General features: G+C 37.0%; 1 protein-coding gene across 9 annotated transcripts in view; it reads left to right on the top strand.

The window, feature by feature from the left end:
• Positions 1 to 1,695: 1,695 nt before the first annotated feature.
• sif (guanine nucleotide exchange factor still life) overlaps positions 1,696 to 19,819 on the top strand; it is a 165,027-nt gene continuing 146,903 nt past the window's right edge. For 8 of the 9 annotated variants that reach the window (XM_090156556.1, XM_090156550.1, XM_090156551.1 and 5 more), the window contains exon 1: positions 1,696 to 2,227. The gene's annotated coding sequence lies outside the window, so the exon portion shown is untranslated. The remainder of the gene's footprint in view (positions 2,228 to 19,819) is intronic. The other variant, XM_090156557.1, reaches the window with a different exon arrangement.

The raw sequence follows: 19,819 nt of genomic DNA, 5'->3' as shown, positions 1-19,819 counted from the left end.
CAAAAAATGAAGTCCTCATTTATTCGGTTATCGCAAAAAAGTTTAAATTAACGCCATCTCGTATAAACAAAAGCATCAAAATCGAACTTCAATAAATGTTTGATTTCCTGTAAACCATATGGACCAAGAATCAAAGGAGACTCACTGTTCAGGCTTTAAAAAGTATGAGTTAATACTAGGAATAGGAAAATCACGGTGAATTTTAGTTCAATGTGGACAAACTTGGCATCGTTAAAGTCGATTTCGGACGTAGTTTCAATTTTGACAAAATGGCGCCGCTGTTGTCGGTTAAATGATGAGGCTTAGTTAGTCTTATACCTTTTATTTTTAAATTGGTTCTTAAAAGTTTAATTAATGGTAACTAACCATTGTGTTACGTAAAAATAACCAGTATCAAATTCACTGGAATCCATATCATTTCTAAACTTTAAAAATTTAATGAACTAAGCCTAACCTAATTTTTCGCACGTACAGTCGCCTAAGCCCCGACTAAGCCTGTCGTTGTTATAGTTGAACAGAACTCTTGAGGCGCTTCAAAGCGGCTGGTGTAAGACTTCCGATTTAGGCCACGCCTACCGTGTCAAAATATCGGTAACATCGAGTCCCCTTAAATTCTTGGTCCATGGTCTGTTCAATACCTAAATAACTCCGTAAAGTATTTTTTTTTTAATTTCACCCATGAAAAACGCGATAAGTTCACCAAGGTGCTGGATATCTGCTAACACATGCAACGACTTTTTTCAACGTAACTAGAGCCAGTTAACTTAGCTATTTATAAACCTAGTAGCAGAAATTGTGATATTAGATGATCCACCATAAATATGACCTTTATACTACCTTTAAGCAGATTCTTTGTATGTTGAAACGAGAAGGCATCTGCTTAGCTAATTAACTTCTATAGTGTTGGCTGCTAGGTGGCTCTATGTTAACTTAAAAGGTTATTTAATTTTTAGACTTAGTACCAACTCCTTGAGAATGGACAATTTTGAAAATTTTGTCTGTTCAGTTAAGTGACTTCTAGTGTTGCCCGCTTGGTGGCTCTATGGTAACGTGACTAACGCCAAATGGACCATTTTCCAATTTGTTTTGAGAATGTACCGCTGATCGAAGAAAAAAAATGGGTCTATTTCTGCGTGATTGGATTTAAATCTCCAATCAAACCTTTCGTAATTCTCCAACCTCCGTTTGTTAGACTTACGCGGAATTCAGCCTTACGTTCGGTCAATTACGTCATTTATTTTTTTATTTTGTCAGTAGCGCCACCGTCTCCCTCTTCTGTGTTAATTCTCGACCCCCCCTCTCTCTCTCTGTCTCTCTCTATAGTCGCGAATTATTAGATCACGAATGTCATTCTGGTCCATTCGAGATAGAACGACGGGGTGAGCGGGCGGATCTATTATATTTATTATATAAGATCCTTGGGTCTATTTCGTGAACTGATGATCTACGCATCTTCCCCGACGTAGTACACGAGATCTTGTAGGCCTAGGTGGTGGCAGTGATGGTGCCGGCGGTAGTAAGGGGGGGGGGGGAATCCGGCGTCCTATCGATTCGGAAAACGCGTTACCGTGGTAACTCGGTCGGTTCCCTAGGCAACGGGATCCTCCGCAACTTCCTCATCCCCGTTTCTCCCGCTCTCCGGCGTCACCATCTCTCAGCTTCCGAAGCCCTCCTCTATTTCGGTTTGCCGTCGTTTCTCTGTATAGGAGGACCCGCTGTCTCTCTAGCTTCATCCCAAGAAACATGGAGGAAGGCTGAGTTTCTCTATCGACTCCATCGAGATATCTTCGGTGTGTCCGATGCTCGAGGATTCATCCTCGGAAAAAGCGCTACTCCTCTTCGCGTTTTTCACCGACCGCGAGTTAACCATACAGAAACGGACATTAAATCGGACATTATTAACAAACTGTCACGCGCGAGGTGTGTGAGACGTGCATTTGACGGTGCTGGTGCTGTTTCGGCAAGATATAAATTCTGCCCTTTTTACTATTATTACCACCCGGCTCCACGAAGGATTTGTTACAATCCGTCTGTACGGCGGTGGACTCCGCTCGCTGTACTTGAGACGTGGTGCTCTTTGATCGTCGAATTCTTCGGCACCAGGCTTAACCCTCGGATGCTTCCGTCAAGAAGAGATCTTCTCTCCCAATTCACATTGTTTGGTCTCTTTAAATCCCCTTAAGTCGCGACGGACTGAACTTGCGAAACCGATTTTCCCTTTAACGAGGTAAGGATTCAAACCGTTCCTTTTTCACATTTTTTTAATAACCGCTAATCTGCTATTTCTGTCGCTATTTAAACCAATTGGTTAGCGAGTCATAATTACCGATATACAACGTTTTCCGCGCGTTTCAAATCGAAGTGCGTTTTCTATCCGTGAAGTTTGAAGCCTACCCTTCACTCTTAGACGGCAGCCATTACAACCGGCGTCTTCGATTCGCCATAGCTTTCTCTATCACGCGTACACGCTATAGCTACGGATATTTTCATCATTATTAGATTTTAGCACGCGGACCTTCCCGCAGGATGTCGGTTTTGGGCGTAATTTGGTCGAACCCTACATTCGCGAAACGGATTGTCCGACCGACCTTGAAGATTCTGGCTCCAAAACGTGTTCGAACGCTAAGCCTAGTTCCGGAACGACCGGCATTTTGAACCCTTGAAGTATCGCTTTGTCTCATATGGGATCGCGGTCGTTCGCGTCCACCAAGATATCTGTATTCAAATTTACGGTTTGGTTTCGTTCGAACCGCCCCGTTCCAATTTATTAACTCTTCTAAAATGCGTTCGAAAATAAGCGAAGATCTGGGTTATCTCGCTTCGATTTTCATATCTAAGATTTAATTTTCAAACGAGTCTTTTGACAATGTCAGTACGGTCAATGGACAATTGGGTTTTTCTTTTTGGGAATGGAATAACGAATAATACACCTAAATTCCGATGCGCGTAAGAGTAGACGCAGTGTCAAATCGAACCCGATGCTAAACTCGTAGCCGAGGGGTAAGACACTCTGCGGAACTCGGTGTACACTGCCGTACCTTTGACAGTGCTAAATGGAACTCGCGAACTCTTGAAAATATGTACCTTTAACAGTGCTAAATGCACGAACTCGGTGTACAGATTATCTGAGACTGTCTTACCCCTCGCTCGTAGCCCACTGTCTCCAAAAACTGTGCAGACCGATAAAATCGTATTTTAAATTTCGTGCTTTGCAAAGTTCGTTATTTTGAAGGATCACTGTTATCATTTGTCACTAACTGATTGCTTAGTAATATCAACGACCCATAGTGGCGGAAGTTTATGATATCTTATGAGCGAAGTATACATCTCTTCAGATTTCAATGGCGCGAATTTTCCCGCCAAACCGCGGAAGCATACACCGCAAATGACAGCATCAGGGCTAAAATTTTACCATGACAAATGTAAAAAGGAAGAATCAATCCACTTTAAGATATTCACTGATTTATAAAGAATATATTTCTTATGAAATGGTTTTCCATAATCACTATAATAAGGAATTTCCGCCGCACTACATTTTCTACCGAAGCGCCTTTTGTAGGTACAGGTTTCAAGCGAATAACATAAACAGTATAGGAAAGTGAATACTTCTCTCTAGTAAAATTACTTCTGATAATAGCTTTCATAATATAAAAACTAATTTAATGAATTTAATAAAACAGTACAGGCTATGCTGAAATAGTGAACATTCAGTCAACGTCTGTTTTAAAATTAACATTGGTCCAATAAAAACTTGCTGAGGTTAACTGTAATAGTAAGTGTAGGGAGCGTGGCTTGAAGGGCTTTCCACCACCCTCTTAAGCCATCAAACCCGGCCACCGGTAATTGTCTTCAGCCTTGTGTGGTTCTTTGCTGATTATTATAATAGTGGTATCAGTAATTTGTAATATAGTTCATTAAAATGAAACATACGCATTTGAAAGAAAATGTAAATATAAATATCTTTCATCAAATAATTTTATTAGTATTTAAATACAATTAGAAGTGCATAATATATTTCTTAAGAGATAAGTAAGTATCCATTTTGATAATTAAAATTACCATCGCAGGGTCGAAGCAGTTTTTAATAGGAGTTAATTTTCCTCCAAATCGTGAATGCATGCACCACATCACGGCTCAAAATGTACCCTCGTATATTACTCCGCCCTACTATTTAAAATAAAAGAAAAACCCTTCGTTGGTATATTTAAGGGTTGAGGGAAACGGTAATAGTTAATGTAGGGAACTGTTGGCTAGAAGGGCTTGCCACCACCCTCCTACGCATTGTAACCCTGCCACTTGAATTAATGGCTTTAAAAGTCGCTCGATGACTTATCCTAAGGTGTTGCCTTGGGTATTAGCCTAGCTGATTATTAATAAAAAAACACTATTTTCCATGATAATAATCAGCTACACACTCAAAACTTACTGTTGATAAAACAGCAAATACGGTTTATAATTTACAGCAAGGTGCAGTTGAAGTGGGTTAATAGCAGTTTGTCGTAAAATTTACAGCTTTCTGCTGTATTTTGAAGAAAACAGTAGCGATTGTAAAAATTCATATTCGTACTGTTTTTAAAATGACAGTTATAATAAAATTAACAATGTTAAACCGTGGTTGACGTTTTACTTCAAAAATGCGTAAAATTTACCACACGGTGCTGTTTTTTCTCTTATAAACGGCAAGCGCTAGTATATAAAACAACTAATTATTATATAGTTGTCAAAACATTTTTTAAAATCGCACAAGATTCCTTTTAGTTTTAAATATATTAATATCCGATAAAAATATTTTTATATACTCTTTTGTATAAGTAGCACCCCACGAAAAAAGCTATATAAATTACAACTCTTGTTCATCGTGTGCGTAATAATTTGAAACCAAGTTAATAGTTTACTTTCCTTTGGTTTTCCTATAACTCTAAACTACAAAGGCTCGAGCTAAACATGATTAATTAGAATTGTAGTCATTTCTGATATTTTCGATTAAGTTTATTATCGAATTATGAAAATAATTTATCCAAGTTTTTCTTACAATAATTGATAAAAATTTTATATATTTCTATCATGAATTGATTAATAAAATATTTGAAAATGTTTAATTAGGCCTAAACCAATGTGATAATGGTTTGATCCGTATAATGTTTGATGAAATTTTAAGGTTGTGAATAGGTTCTGTACTAAATACGTTTGATAACTAGAACTACGGCAAACACTGGCATTTTACCATATAAAATGCGTCTGGAATGAAGGTTAAATAAACAGCAATACTCTGTAAATATAACTTACTCTTGCTGTATTTTTAAACAGCAGAGTGTCCAGTAAATTTAACAGGAAGCATGACAATAAGAAAACAGTCAGAGTTGGTTGTGAAATTAACACTATTCTGCTGGCATCTATGCTGACCGCAGATTACTGTAAAATTTACAATAATATTTTTCTGTGTGTAGGCTAATACCCAAGGCACCACCTTAGGCCTAAGTCATCGAGCGACTTTTAAAGCTTTTAATTCAGGTGATACATGTAATAGTTACATAGTACGCAAATTTAGTATATGATGTATTTCGCCCAGCACTATTTAAATTTGCAGTTTAAGGAGATGGATATATTAAAAGACCGGCAACACTGTATAATGCTGGTTTGTTCGTAGGCAGTAAAATTTCACAGCGAATCAACCCGGTAATCATGATAAACTGTAATTTTTAATTTTGCACTTGTTACTTAATTCCTATGGTTTTTTAATATACTACAGTATAACCATTAAATATCTACGTCTAAGCTCCTTCAAATTTCCCCTGCTTAACCTGTCTATGGCGATAATAATAATCAGCTAGGCTAATACCCAAAATCACTACTACACATACCATTGAACAAAGTCTATTGGGCTTTGGTCAAATAATGGAAAATAATGCGTAATAGGCGGTTAAATAAACCCCTCTCTGACTGTCTTGCCCCCCTGTTGAAAAATGCTGCCAGATCCATGCATAGAAAATTATCAGCTTTGGCAGTATAAAGAGAAACCATAGACAAACCAGTTATATGTCCAGTTGCAGCAGCACAAACTCTATAATCGGCGATGGATGATCTTTTATTTAAACGCCTATTTATGACAGAACAAATGCATTTTTTTAAAGAAATGTAATTATTATACTAGCGCATTGTTTTATATTTTAGTATGAAGTACGGATCCAAGCAACTGAGAACAAATAAACCCCCATTTCCGTGATGCACTCTTTTTCGTATTTTGTGGACGGAATTTAATTGACATAATAAAGAGGTTAACATGTAGGGCGAACTTGTAGGAGTTTAGACGTAGTTTTGTGTGTACAGCCTGCACCTCTTACAAGTTCGTCCGTTCAAGTTTTCTGGTGCTGACTTAACCTGTCTAATACTCAAAAAAAATATTGTATTAATATAATTGTATAATTTTTAACAATTAACTAGTTAAAATATTTATAATTCAAAATTATTGAAGTAATATAATTCAAATGAATTGTTTTTAATATCCATCATTATATTTCACACGTACTTACCAATAAGTATTATTTAAATTATGAACTTTTAAATTTTAAATTATTTCAAATATACTAATATTTGAAATTATTTAAAATAAACTAATACACGTATTTAATATTTAAAATTATAAAAGAAAAACATTTGTAGTTGCATTTCACTCAACAGAGGGCACCACGGAATGTTTAATAGGTTGAGGACTGAAATATAAGTAGTAGATCACGCCACAACACACCAACGCTATTTTTTGGTTCCCACTTCCCAGTTGCTACGATTTCTTCTTGGTTACATAAAATTGGTTTCGGACAAAATTGTGGGCTTCACCATTTTGAATGAAGCCTGATGGCATCACTGCTATCACAGCTGTTTGTGAGTAGTATTTCCCACGCGTTGATTAATTTGGTATTTTCTAAATTGCCAGCCAGAAGGCCGTTTTTTGCATGCAGCTACGTGAGTAGAGTATATTTTTCTATAGCAATATCGCAAATGGAATATTAACATAAATCACTGAGATATCGGCATTTAACATAGGACGAATAAATTAGTGGATTTTAATCATACAAATCTCATTTATCAAACGGTATCGCCCACCAGCGTTCCTACTGAGATAATTCCGAATTTTTTTCACTCAAATACGTGCGTAAAAACGTTAGGCGACTGGATTATATTGCTTTAATATATAGGTTAAAATCTTTCGATTAACGGGCACCGTGTCGCTACAATCGACACAGCTTTAAAAGAACCAAGCACGCAATCTAGATTCGGGTCCAGTAGTTGTTTGTCCAAGATTTAATTTATAAACAATGGTTTGCTTAAAAATTTTAACGGTTAAAAATCCACAGAATCGTTTAAAAAATAGGAACTAATATCAGGTAGCTCCTCACCTTCCACCATGGGACTCAGGTATATCTTAACGCTTTTTAAAACACGTGATTCTATAGCCACACCCAAAAAAATAAAAGGTTTCTGTAGCCCTTGAATGCTGTAAGCACAAGGGAAAAAGTTTCCCAAAAACACGATCTACACTCTCACATACACACTCAAAACTTACTGTTGAAAAAACAGCAAATATGGTTTATAATTTACAGCAAGGTGCAGTTGAAGTGGGTTAACAGCAGTTTGTCGTAAAATTTACAGCTTTCTGCTGTATTTGGAAGAAAACAGTAGCGACTGTAAAAATTCATATTCGCACGGTTTTTAAAATGACAGTTATATTAAGATAAACAATATGAAACCGTGGTTGACGTTTTACTTCAAAAATGCGTAAAATTTACCACACGTTGCTGTTTTTTTTGTTATAAATGGCAAGCGCTAGTATATAAAACAACTAATTATTATTTAGTTGTCAAAACATTTTTTAAAATCTCACAAGTTTCATTTTAGTTTTAAATATAATAATATCTGATAAAAATATTTTTATATATTCTTTTGTATAAGTAGCATCCCACGCAAAATGCTACATTAATTACAACCCTTGTTCATCGTGTGCTTAATAATTTGAAACCAAGTTAATAGTTTACTTTCCTTTGGTTTTCCCTATAACTCTAAAGTACAAAGGCTCGAGCTAAACATAATAACTAGAATTGTAGTCAGTTTTGGTATTATCGATTCAATTTTTCTCTTGGATATGACAATATTTTGACAAACTTATTTTTATAATAATTGTATTAATTGATAGTCTTTTATATATTTCTATCATGAATTAATTATTATAATATTTGTAAATTTTTAAATTGAACCAATATGATAATGGTTTGATTCGTAAAATTATGGATGAAATTTTAAGGTTATGAGTAGGTTCTGTATTAAATACGTTTGATAACTAAATCTACTGCAAACACTGGAATTTTACAAACATTGGATTTTACTCTAAAAACTGCATGCATTTACCGTATTAAATACGTCTGGAATGAAGGTTAATTAAACAGCAATACTCTGTAAATATAACTTTATCTTGCTGTATTTTTAAACAGCAGAGTGTCCAGTAAATTTAACAAGAAGCATGACAATAAAAAAACCAGTCAGAGTTGGTTGTGAAATTAACAGCATTCTGCTGGCATCTATGCGGACCGCAGCGTACTGTAAAATTTACAATAATATTTTTCTGTGTGTATAGCGAGAGTAAATCGCGAAAAGGGCTAGTAATTTGCTTAGCCTAGCTAATGACACTATGACCTTCGCGTAATCGGCGAACCTTCACGAAATCAGTCATGGAAATATTCGCGTGTTGCAATGCTCTTTCACTTCGATGGTGAAATTCTGGTGACTACATAATAGTTACAATAATATTAATAATCAGCTAGGCTAATACCCAAGGCACCACCCTAGGTAGGCCCTAGTCATAAGGTGGCCGGGTTACAATATGTAGGAGGGTGGTGGCAAGCCCTTAATGCCACGCGAGCCAACATCTCCCTACATTAACTATTATCGTTAACACACTTGGCAAAGAGTCTAGTTAGACTCGAAACGTTGTGTCCAACTTTGTTGTAATTAAGTTGTAAATTATGTATTATGTTTATTTATTTTATTAAATCTTAATTAAATACACTCTAAGTTCTAATACGGTTACCCCATGACAAAAATCAGGGCTTCTATTATCGTTAACTTCAATAAGTTTTTATGGAAAGGGGAAACCGAAGTACTCTGGGAAAACCCCTTTAACCAGTGAGGAAAGAACTTGAAAATTCAACGCGGAAAGAGTTGTTCAGAGTGCCCTAAGGTTCCTAAAAATGCTAGATCGATTCATAAATTGCTTACCGGAAAGAAAACATTTAGAGGTTCGAGATTAATGCGTTTATTTATACTAGATGGAGACAATTTAAACTTTTTGGCGGGAAGGGATTAAATACGTACTAAACAAACACTTCAAAATTTATCTTAAACGATAATGTGTGTAAAATTTACAAACATAAATTCAATTTGGCATTAAAAGTAACACTTAAATAAATATTTTTCATAAAGTTTCAAACTGTCATAGCCATCTGGTAAGACTTCGATGATTTAAAAAGATATTTCTAATGTCGTTAATCCTGTGAAAGGATCTTGTCCCTTTTTCAAATGTATATCGGTCTATATATGGTTGTTGGTCTCCGGGATTTTTGGAAATTAAACGTGGTCTTGACGTCACAAGCTGGCGAAAGAGAGGGAGAGGAGGAGAAAAGAGAGAGTAACCACGACTCGACATCTTGTGACGCAGAAAGCACCCGCGCAGTTAGCAGGCGTGTATACACGACGTGAATCTTAATTTTACGGCTAAAACCGCGTTAAAAAAGTAATTTATTTTTAAAGTTATAAAAACCCCCTCTTTTAAAACTACGACGTACCATTAAATAGCTTCCTCGAATTCCACTTGTAACCATGGCGACTAGGAAACCGCGTGATTTTGTCGCGAAAACCGTGCGAGCGTCGGTACTATGTAAAAGCGGATGCACATATAGCCTTCACGCGCGAAATTTCACTGGCAAATCGCGTCGCGTCGCGTGACTTAAATAGAATGGAAGTCATGGCGCATGGGCGCGTGCGCGAAAATCGCAGGTGAAATCGCTTGCAAACCGTTTTGGGCCTATAGTTTGTGTTTGCGTCATCCGGCGAGGGTCTTTGTGGGTAGGGTTCCGAGAGTACAAAATGGTCCTGTTTGTATAGCGATTCAGATTGACACCGAAAAGGATTTAACTATTTAGGAACAATTAAACGTACTTGGTATTTTAATGTAAGTGTTTTTCAATCTAATTAAGACCTCGGTCATCTATTAAATCGAAAATAATTCTATATTTGGAAATGTTTGGCGCTTCCCCTTTAAAGATAATTTAAATTACTTTCCTTTTTGATATGTAAAACCATACAATTTCTTCTTCCGAAAAGTTTTTCTGACAAATCTACGGAAGCAAGCAAAGTTACATGTATCAAGCGATTGGTATTACCAGAAGTATATAATAAATATCGTACGTGATTAGTATTTATCTCTCTATACTGCTAATGTTACTCGCTTAAACCATTTATCCCTTATCTGGCTCCCGTTGAGTTTTCAATAAATGTTTCGGTTGAAAAAATAGTATCACTATCATATCATGATTTTATTGAAATATTACACCGATAAATTATGATTGGTAAATAAGTACCTGTTTCTATGTATATATTTTTTACATTTTACATCGTTTACATCCGCGGTTAAACGGTTGGTTGGCAATAGACGCTAGCATAAACTCTATTTATGTCTTATTCAACTTGTTAAAAAGTTCCACGCGCGTCTAGATATTTTAGCGTAAACGGGATCGAGCGATTTCGCGCGTGCTCTCGGAAATAAGACAGGAATAATTTATGCTAGCGCCTATTAACGCCCAATGGAAAATGCGTCGAGCTTGCGAAGGTACATGTTTAATTTTAATAGCTTATATAGATACTTCTCTAGTATGCGATGTATTGTAAACTTCTGACATTAAGAATATAGGGAGATGTAAACTTGAATATTATTAAAAGCGGGGTCTCGAAGTGGCTAGCACTTTCGACTCGCAGCAAGAGGTGACGGCTTGTGGTAATGGGACCAACTCGTTCCGTTTTTCCCCGAGATCTTCGGTTTCCCCTTACCTTGCTGAGATTAACGGTAATAGTTAGTGTAGGGAGCTGTTGGCTCACCTGGCATGAAGGGCTTTCTACCACCCTCCTACGCAATTAAGCCTGGCCACTGGTAATTTGTCTACACAATTCACTGGTTGACTTAGGCCTGTGTGGTTCCTTGGGTAGTAGCTTATTATTATTATTTTATATTTTTGGTTATATTTTTAATTAGCTCTCGTCAAATTGATTGTTAATCGTAAATTCCCGAAAAAATTATTTATTTTATAATCAGCTAGGCTAATACCCAATGCACCACCTTAGGCCTAAGTCATCAAGCGACTTTTGAAGCCATTAATTCAGGTGGCCGGGTTACAATGCGTAGGAGGGTGGTGGCAAGCCCTGCATGCCACGCGATCGAGCCAACAGCTCCCTACACTAACTATTACCGTTAACCTCAACAAGTTTTTATGGAAGGGGAAACCGAAGAGCTCGGGGGGAAAACCCCTTAAACCAGTACGGCAAACTATTTAGTGAGTGCCTCAGAAGCAAGTGTAAATGGCAAAGAAACGCGTCGGCTATTTAAATTCGTCTGCTTCAAATTGGGTGGGCTAATACAACAAAATAACACCTTCATCAAAGTACACAATTTATGTCTAAGCTCCATCTCCTTTTACCTAAAGTCAATAATGAACTTAGGTACCAAGAATATGGTATGGTTCTAGTCCTACGCTCGCATACCTCGGAGGCCAAGTTCTAGTTGGTTCCATTTGACGGTTCAAGATTCGCTCTGGATACGTCTCTAACGTAAATGACCTCACTCCGGTTGAGAGCTAAAATGGAACACGATAAAAATTGCTCAAAACGTATCGAGCGCGTTGGAACACGCAAAACAAATTTACCTGTAAGCGATCTCAATCAATTGATCTATCGAAATTGGCAGATCGGTTCCCAGCGATCTCAGAGCACTCGTGAGCAATAAACGGAACACTCGAAAATTGATCGAAGCAGATACGAGAACGCAAATGGAACACGGCAAGTTGATCGAAGCGGTCTCAGAGCGCTCGAGAGCAATAAACGGAACACTCGAAAATTGATCGAAGCAGATACGAGAACGCAAATGGAACACGGCAAGTTGATCGAAGCGGTCTCAGAGCGCTCGAGAGCAATAAACGGAATGTTTGAAAATTGATCGGAACAGTTACCATCACGCAAATGGAACATGGCAAGTTTACCGGAGCGATCTTGAGCGCTCGAGAGCAATAAAAGGAACACTCAAAAATTGATCGGAACAGATACCATCATGCAAATGGAATCTTGACAGTGGCGTAGCTGAGAACTCAGAGGCTCCCCCGCAAAAATCTCTATGGGGGCCCCCTTTTTAATTTTTTTTATTGTTAGCGGGGTCCCCCCGCGCCGCGGGCCCTACGGACCATCAGCTACGCCACTGGATCTTGAGCGCTCGAGAGCAATAAACGGAACACTCGAAAATTGAACGGTGCAGATACGAGTGCTTGAAAGAAGTCAAATTGAAAACGGTATTTGTTTACTTGGGACTTTTCGTGACACCCTCACAGACTTTTGTTATTTAAAAGCAGACGAACTTACGCTAAGCAGTTTCTCCTCCCCCCTCTCGTGTCGGCGGTAAAATATATCATGATGACAACGATCGTCTCAACACAGTCATTCTCCCTAAGTAGAAATAAAGATATCCTTGGTAAAATTATCGATAAAATAAGGTTAAACAACCAAAACAGGAAAATAACCGGATACTTCTGATTGCGTTATCATTCGTTCCGATTGCTTATCGTGACCAGTGTTGGATATAAGGATATTATTTTTTAATAGTGAACCTGACTAGTGAGCCTCCTACCTTAATTTATTTTAATAGTCACTGACTAGGGGGGGTAAAAATAGGGGTATAAAAACCAGGAGGACAGTCAACATTTTGCTTTACTCGTCAGAGTTAAAATATGAGTTTATTATTACTTGAGTTACAACTTACACGATGTGATTTTTTTTAATAAAATGGGATTGATAAATGATTCGCTATATTCGCCATTATTTATGAATATTTAGGTAAGTTTTTAACTAGTCAATTTGACTAGTGAGCCCCGAGATTTCGATTAATTTTAGTAGTCTGAGCATTTATTTCAGTAGTCAAATGCCATGACTAGCGCCAGTGCCGGATTAAGAATTAGGCACACTAGGCACGTGCCTAGGGGTCCCCGAGGGTCAGCGGGCCCCGAAAGATCCCACGTCAATACGCTAGTTCAAAGAATAAGTTATTTGAAAAAAAAAACATTAAGCTTATTTAAATTTAATAACAGTTTTACGGCATGTTTAAGGTACCGCATAGCAGTGGCGGACTGGCCATAGACTGGGCCTAACCGATGGCAGGTGGGCCCCATGATAAATTTGGTCAGTGGGACACCTTAAACCTTCAACAATATGTCAACATTATAGTAGCTTCAAAATATAATAGAAGTTCCAAAACTTTCAATATTAAATTATATTTTTACTGAATAAATTAATATTTTATTTATAAAAAAAGTTCCAATGACATCGTCGAGGTGCCGAGGCGCTGGCGGTTCAGAGTGGATTCATTTTCAAAACAATTTTAACCATTTTTAACACATTTTTAAAAGTTTGGCTAAGCCCGAGTACCCGACGAAAGAAACTAAGTAGTTGAACAGTACTAAGTTACGTCTTATATTTGGCAGGGTCCCGCTGATTTAAGAGTAAATGTGCTTAACCTAATAATGGACCGCATTGTCCAGTCACTAGATTCACGTTTTTTACAACACAAAAAGTTGTATAAAGATTTTAAAAAAACTATTACAGAGAAGGGCCTAGAAGATGACGCCTTGGATGGTGTTAAGCTTTCTCCACGAATCAGTAAAGATGAAGTTATGTTGGAATTGCTTTCTTTTGCTTCGAACGTATTAAAATTATTGCTTAATTGAAAAGGAATTGTTAGATGAATTGGATGTAGAAGCAATTATTGACAGATTCGCACAGTCATCTAGTGTATTCCAACGATTACTCAAAATATAGTGGAACATGAAACATGCTTTTAAACAACCGGTTAATAAGTAAAATTTCGGCATTTGTCTAAAATATAAACTAAAAATAACAATCTGTATAATTATGTTTACATTTAGTATCGACTGTATATTGCCTTTAATATGTTATCTGTAATTATTAAAAACATTATATAGCTAAAACATTTCTTTTATAAATGGCGACGAACCAGCGACCTATGAGTTGCCGTTTCAAAGAGTATTCCAATTGAAAGGAACTGTTACAACTAGGTGATATATAAAATGCTATGGCTTAATAAAAAATCGGGAACAACAAGAGAACACCTATATTGTGGGCTTAGTAGTCCAAAAGGAAGAGGCGTTGGGACCGCAACCCACAGGTCGCTGGTTTGATTCCAGCCTGAGGCATGCCCAGTGGTATTCCTTTATTTAATTAAAAATATTATAGCATTTATCCTTCTAGTTTTCGGCAGTAGCGTAGTTCGCACACAATTGAGTAAAAATAATTAAAGCGAAAAAATTATTAACATAAAACAATATTTCAGGGGGGGAATGTTCCTTTTTCGGAGGGTGTCTCCCCCTGTCTACGCCTCTGGTTATGGGTGGGCCCCCTTTGACCCCTGGCAGTCCACATTTTTAGACCCAGTCCGCCACTGCCGCGTAGCCTCTATTTCGTTTTACGGTGATCTATAGAGGTAGAACCGTACCAAAACGACTACCTTGTAACCTTGCATAACCAATCTCTTGTCCACTCTGTGACTCCGTGTCAGGCCGCTCAGCATAGAGGGGGTTGCCCCACCCTTGTTCATTTTGTTTGGCCCCAGCATAGTTTTTTATATAAACATCGTTAGGATTTGAATTGACAACATTTTCCCAGCATTAAACAAATATGAATAGTCTAACTGTAATTTGGATAATCATGGTCCAGTTATTACTTCCTTTAAGTGGGTGCTATGGCATTTTTATTTATTTTTTGGTTTAAGTTACGTTGTGAATTGTCACTTATGGAATTCAGGAACGTATGTAATTAAGTGCTTCGTCTTAGAGGGGTAGGGCGAAAAGTTAGGGTTTTGCCTAGTCAAATAGAAAAAGGTTGGTTTTTGGGTTCAAACAAAGTTCAAATAGAGAGGAGCATGCAGTGGCATAGCCAGATGGGTGGGCCAAGGGGCAAGTCCACCCCCTACGTTACTGGGAGCATGGACGCCGGCAGAAATTATTTCAAGTCATATAGCGAACTCGCCCGATGAAATATACAACCTTTACACATACAACGATCCGATAAATGAACGAGCTATAGCTAAAGCTTAGTAGGAATAGGGATATAAGTTTCCCGAAATTGATGTAACACACATTTCAAGTAACTGGTTCACTCTTCTTCGTCACTGCACTCCCCAAAAAGTTCGACAGAAAAAAGAGGTATGGCTAAAGAAAGGGGTGGTGGAGCAATTTCCCCGTTTGCCCACCTCTGCGGGCGCCCATGGAAAAAAACCATTTCCCATTTTCAAAATGGTCATTGTGTCAACTCTAGAAAAAGTTGGTTTGCTTAGCTACCCTCTTACTCCATCCTTGAGTCCTCTACTTGTATTAAAGGGGCCCCCGATAGCCTAGTGCCTAGAGGCCCCCAAGGGTCTTAATCCGGCATTGACTAGCGCCTTATGTCCAACCCTGACCGTGACATAATTGGTGGTTGAATACCAAAACGTTAAAAACCCGTTTACCGTACCCTAAGCAAGTATTCCTACATTTTACATTATCTGGCGGATTGTTACAGAAAGTTGTATTTGGGGACCACCAGGTCCGCAGGGCCTGCGAAACCTTATTTAAGCTATTGTTTAAAGCTATAGTTACTGTAGAAACTCTATTGGATATATTTGTCAGGGTTATAGCCACAATCATCCCACGCCGTGTAAATTTATTTATTGTAATACCGTTGGTAAATGTTAAGCCGGACGAGAAATTTCCCTCGAGCCTGCTTCTTCGACGGATTATTCGTCAAAGCATTTAGGAATTAAGTTCCGTCCTCTGTAATAATTAAATCAGTCTGCTACCTCATTGGTTCCTAAACACTGATGTAGTTCAAATACACGCTAGTAAAGTGTTTTATTCCACTCTCGTGCTAGAGGAAAACTAGACCATTACGCGAGTGGATCTTCCTAAGTAAAAATAAAAAAATTCTGTGTATTAATAAAATCCTAAGTCACAGATTCGAACTCTCACCTTGTAATATACGAAAAACCGTTTACTGCATTACAGCTCTCCTAGTGTCGGCTTTATAAATTCCATTATTCAGGGATTTATCAGGGCTTAGGTAAAAAGCGGGCACGAGAATTGTAAACGAGAGTAGTTCAATAACGTTCAATAATTTAAACGCGATAGCACTATTGCCATCTGGTTCCATTTTTTAACAATAATAATATTTAATTTTTTATATGCTTTATTATAAATAAATATATTCTTAGCTACACCCGATTCCCCGAGTACATGAATAATTACCGCCTAGTATTTGAAACGGAATATATAAATCTTTAAAGAATCGTCATCCGCAGAAAATGGGCGCTATCATGGGAGTGCGTGAAAAAATAAATGGTCCTGGTTTTGGCATCCATGCGTGATTCCAGTTGCCGGGTTTCTCGTTTTTTTGCGGGATAAATATACCGGTGGCACGGTAATCGAAGTAATGCTGCTGGCGTAAGGGTTTTATTCCTCCCAAGATCTGTGTTATACATAACTGCAATGGACCTCGTCCATCTTTTGGTCCTCCTCGCTTCATTCTTCTTCCGCACCGTCGGTCTCTCGGCCAGGGATGGGCACACTTCCCTCATTTCCGAGCTGCTCGTTGCGGGATGCAGTCAGAATGAGTCTGAGATTTGTTCATAATTAGGAAGAGAAGTCGGAGAAAGTAAATAATAATAATTAGTGAGTAATAAACGAGATGATCGAGAATCCAAATATTAGATTAATAATATGAGCGAAAGAGTTTGCAGGTGTACCAAATAAGAGTTTAGGGATTTTATTTTACTCATAAAATGTCGACCAAGAGAGAAGAACTAGCTAAAAGAACCTAGTTTTTCCAAGCTACAAAATCTTCATATTAACGTTGATTTTTCAGTATTGTTTATTATTTTGAAGTCTCTATAATTTATTTTGGTTGCTTAAATAGGTAATACCATAAAATTAATAAAAAATTTCAGTAATTTATAGCACTGTAATTAGTTTTCAATGATCTTTGAGCTCTTTTCTGAGACGAGTGGAATTTGTTATGTTTTTTATTAAGATCTGAGCGTGAGAGCGCCTTCATCAATTTTAGATTGAGCGAGTGAAAGATCTGAGCTTTCACTAACCACGTTTGATTTGAGAGATAAAAATTATCCGAACCTCTCCTTTTGAGAAGAGCTTGAGATACAAACATGTCAGGCTAACACGAGACGCTCGCGAGCTGAAGATGGAATATGTCAAAAATGCCCACCCTCGCTCTTGGCTGAGTTGGTGGGTCTGGATCGATGAATGGGATGCGGCGAAATTCTTTCGGTATGCGGGCGAGAAGAGGGGAAGGCAGGCATCCAAGGATGGAGAGAGAACGTCGTTGCGTTCTCCAACTGGCCCCCAATGTTTGGCCGCGCATCTCGGCGTGTCCCACTTTCCTGTAAATGCGCCTCGCCGTGGTGTTGTGTCCCGTCGCGACATATCTCTTCGCTGGCACGCGGGTCCGTGGACGGCTTAAGCCCAGAATGATTTGAGCCACCCGCGACAATTACTTTTCAATTCACCCCAAATCACGATTATTGAACTTCGCGAGCAGCCCCACCCTTTTCTTCAGATGCTTATTCGCGAAACACGTCAGCCGCGTTATATCCCAGGGACAGGTCACTTCCCTGGCCGGTGTCCTAATAATTGTGATTCAATAATTAAACATTTAATGACAATTTAATCATTTCAATCACGGTTTAATCATTTTAATCTCGATTTAATAATTTCAATCACGGTTTAATAACTTCAATCATTGTTTAATAATTTTAATCATTTCAAACACGGTTTAACCATTTCAAACACGGCTTAACCATTTCCATCTCGATTTAATCATTTCAATCTCGATCTAACCGTTTCAATCTCGATTTAGGCATTTCAATCTCGATCTAACCATTTCAATCACGGTTTAATAATTTCAATCTCGATTTAATCAATTCAATCTCGATTTAATCATTTCAATCTCGATTTAATCAATTCAATCTCGATTTAATTAATTCAATCTCGATTTAATCAATTCAATCTCGATTTAATCAATTGAATCTCGATTTAATCAATTCAATCTCGATTTAATCAATTCAATCTCGATTTAATCAGTTCAATCTCGATTAAATCAATTCAATCGCGATTTAATCAATTCGATCTTGATTTAATCAATTGAATCTCGATTTAATCAATTCAATCGCGATTTAATCAATTCAATCTCGATTTTATCATTTCATACACGGTTTAATCATTTCAGTTTCGATTTAGTCATTTCAACCATGGATTTATCATTTCAATCATGGATTTATCATTTCAATCATGGATTTATCATTTCAATCATGGATTTATCATTTCAATCATGGATTTATCATTTCAATCATGGATTTATCATTTCAATCATGGATTTATCATTTCAATCATGCATTTATCATTTCATTCATGGATTTATCATTTCACACTTTGAAAAAGTATTTAAAATAAAATACTAAATTCCCTTTGGAAAAAGTATTTAATATAAAATACTAAATACCCTTTGGAAAAAGTACTTAAAATAAAATACTAAATACACATTGGAAAAAGTATTTAATATAAAATACTAAATACCCTTTGGAAAAAGTACTTAAAATAAAATACTAAATACACATTGGAAAAAGTTTTTAAAATAAAATACTAAAAACCCTTTGGAAAAGTACTTAAAATAAAATACGAAATACACATTGGAAAAAGTGTTTAAAATAAAATACTAAATACCCTTTGGAAAAAGTATTTAAAATAAAAAAAATTAATTTTAGTATTTTAAAATAGAAATTTCTCTATTTAGAAACATTTGCTTTAAGTAACAATAATTGCTCAAATGATTATCTGTCAGTCAATTTCTCCTTAAATAAGTTTAAAGCAAAATATTAGTAACATTACCTTTTACGAAATCACCTATGATAATTTTTAAAATTGGTCATAGCTCTTAACACTTATATCACTTCCAGGCGTGGAGCTTCATGCTTATGGTAATAATAAATAAAAACACACTTTCATTATTTGCACGAGTTAAGTTTTTAATTAAAAATTATTTGAAAGGATTTCGCGTATACAATACGACGTCATAAACCCGACTATAGTTTCGTTCCATTCTCAAGGGTAACTGTTTGATTCAACAATCAGGATAAAATTACAAAATAACAAAAAACCAGGTAAAAAAGTTAAAACAGATCTCGTCATACAAAGTCCAAAAAGGGGCCAAAGTCATTATACATTTTTTGTTTTTCTTTTTTTAAAATCTCAATACTCTCCCTAATGTTGCGTTCAAAAATTTAACCCGTTGTTGACGGTGCCGTAGCATTTAACGTCACGTTGATCACCTTAACTATAGACAAAAAAAAAACTTCTAGCTGGTGATTTAGAAAATACCAAATGAATGGTACCATTTATGCTGCCTACATGTACATATAAACAACCGTGATAGCACTGCTGTTGCCGTGCATGGCTCT

This window comes from Leiobunum rupestre, chromosome 8, assembly GCF_980474605.1.
Source record: "Leiobunum rupestre chromosome 8, qqLeiRupe1.1.hap1, whole genome shotgun sequence".
NCBI lineage: Eukaryota > Metazoa > Arthropoda > Arachnida > Opiliones > Sclerosomatidae > Leiobunum > Leiobunum rupestre.
Note: the sequence above shows the minus strand (reverse complement) of the source record. Positions and strands in the feature narration are given on the sequence as shown.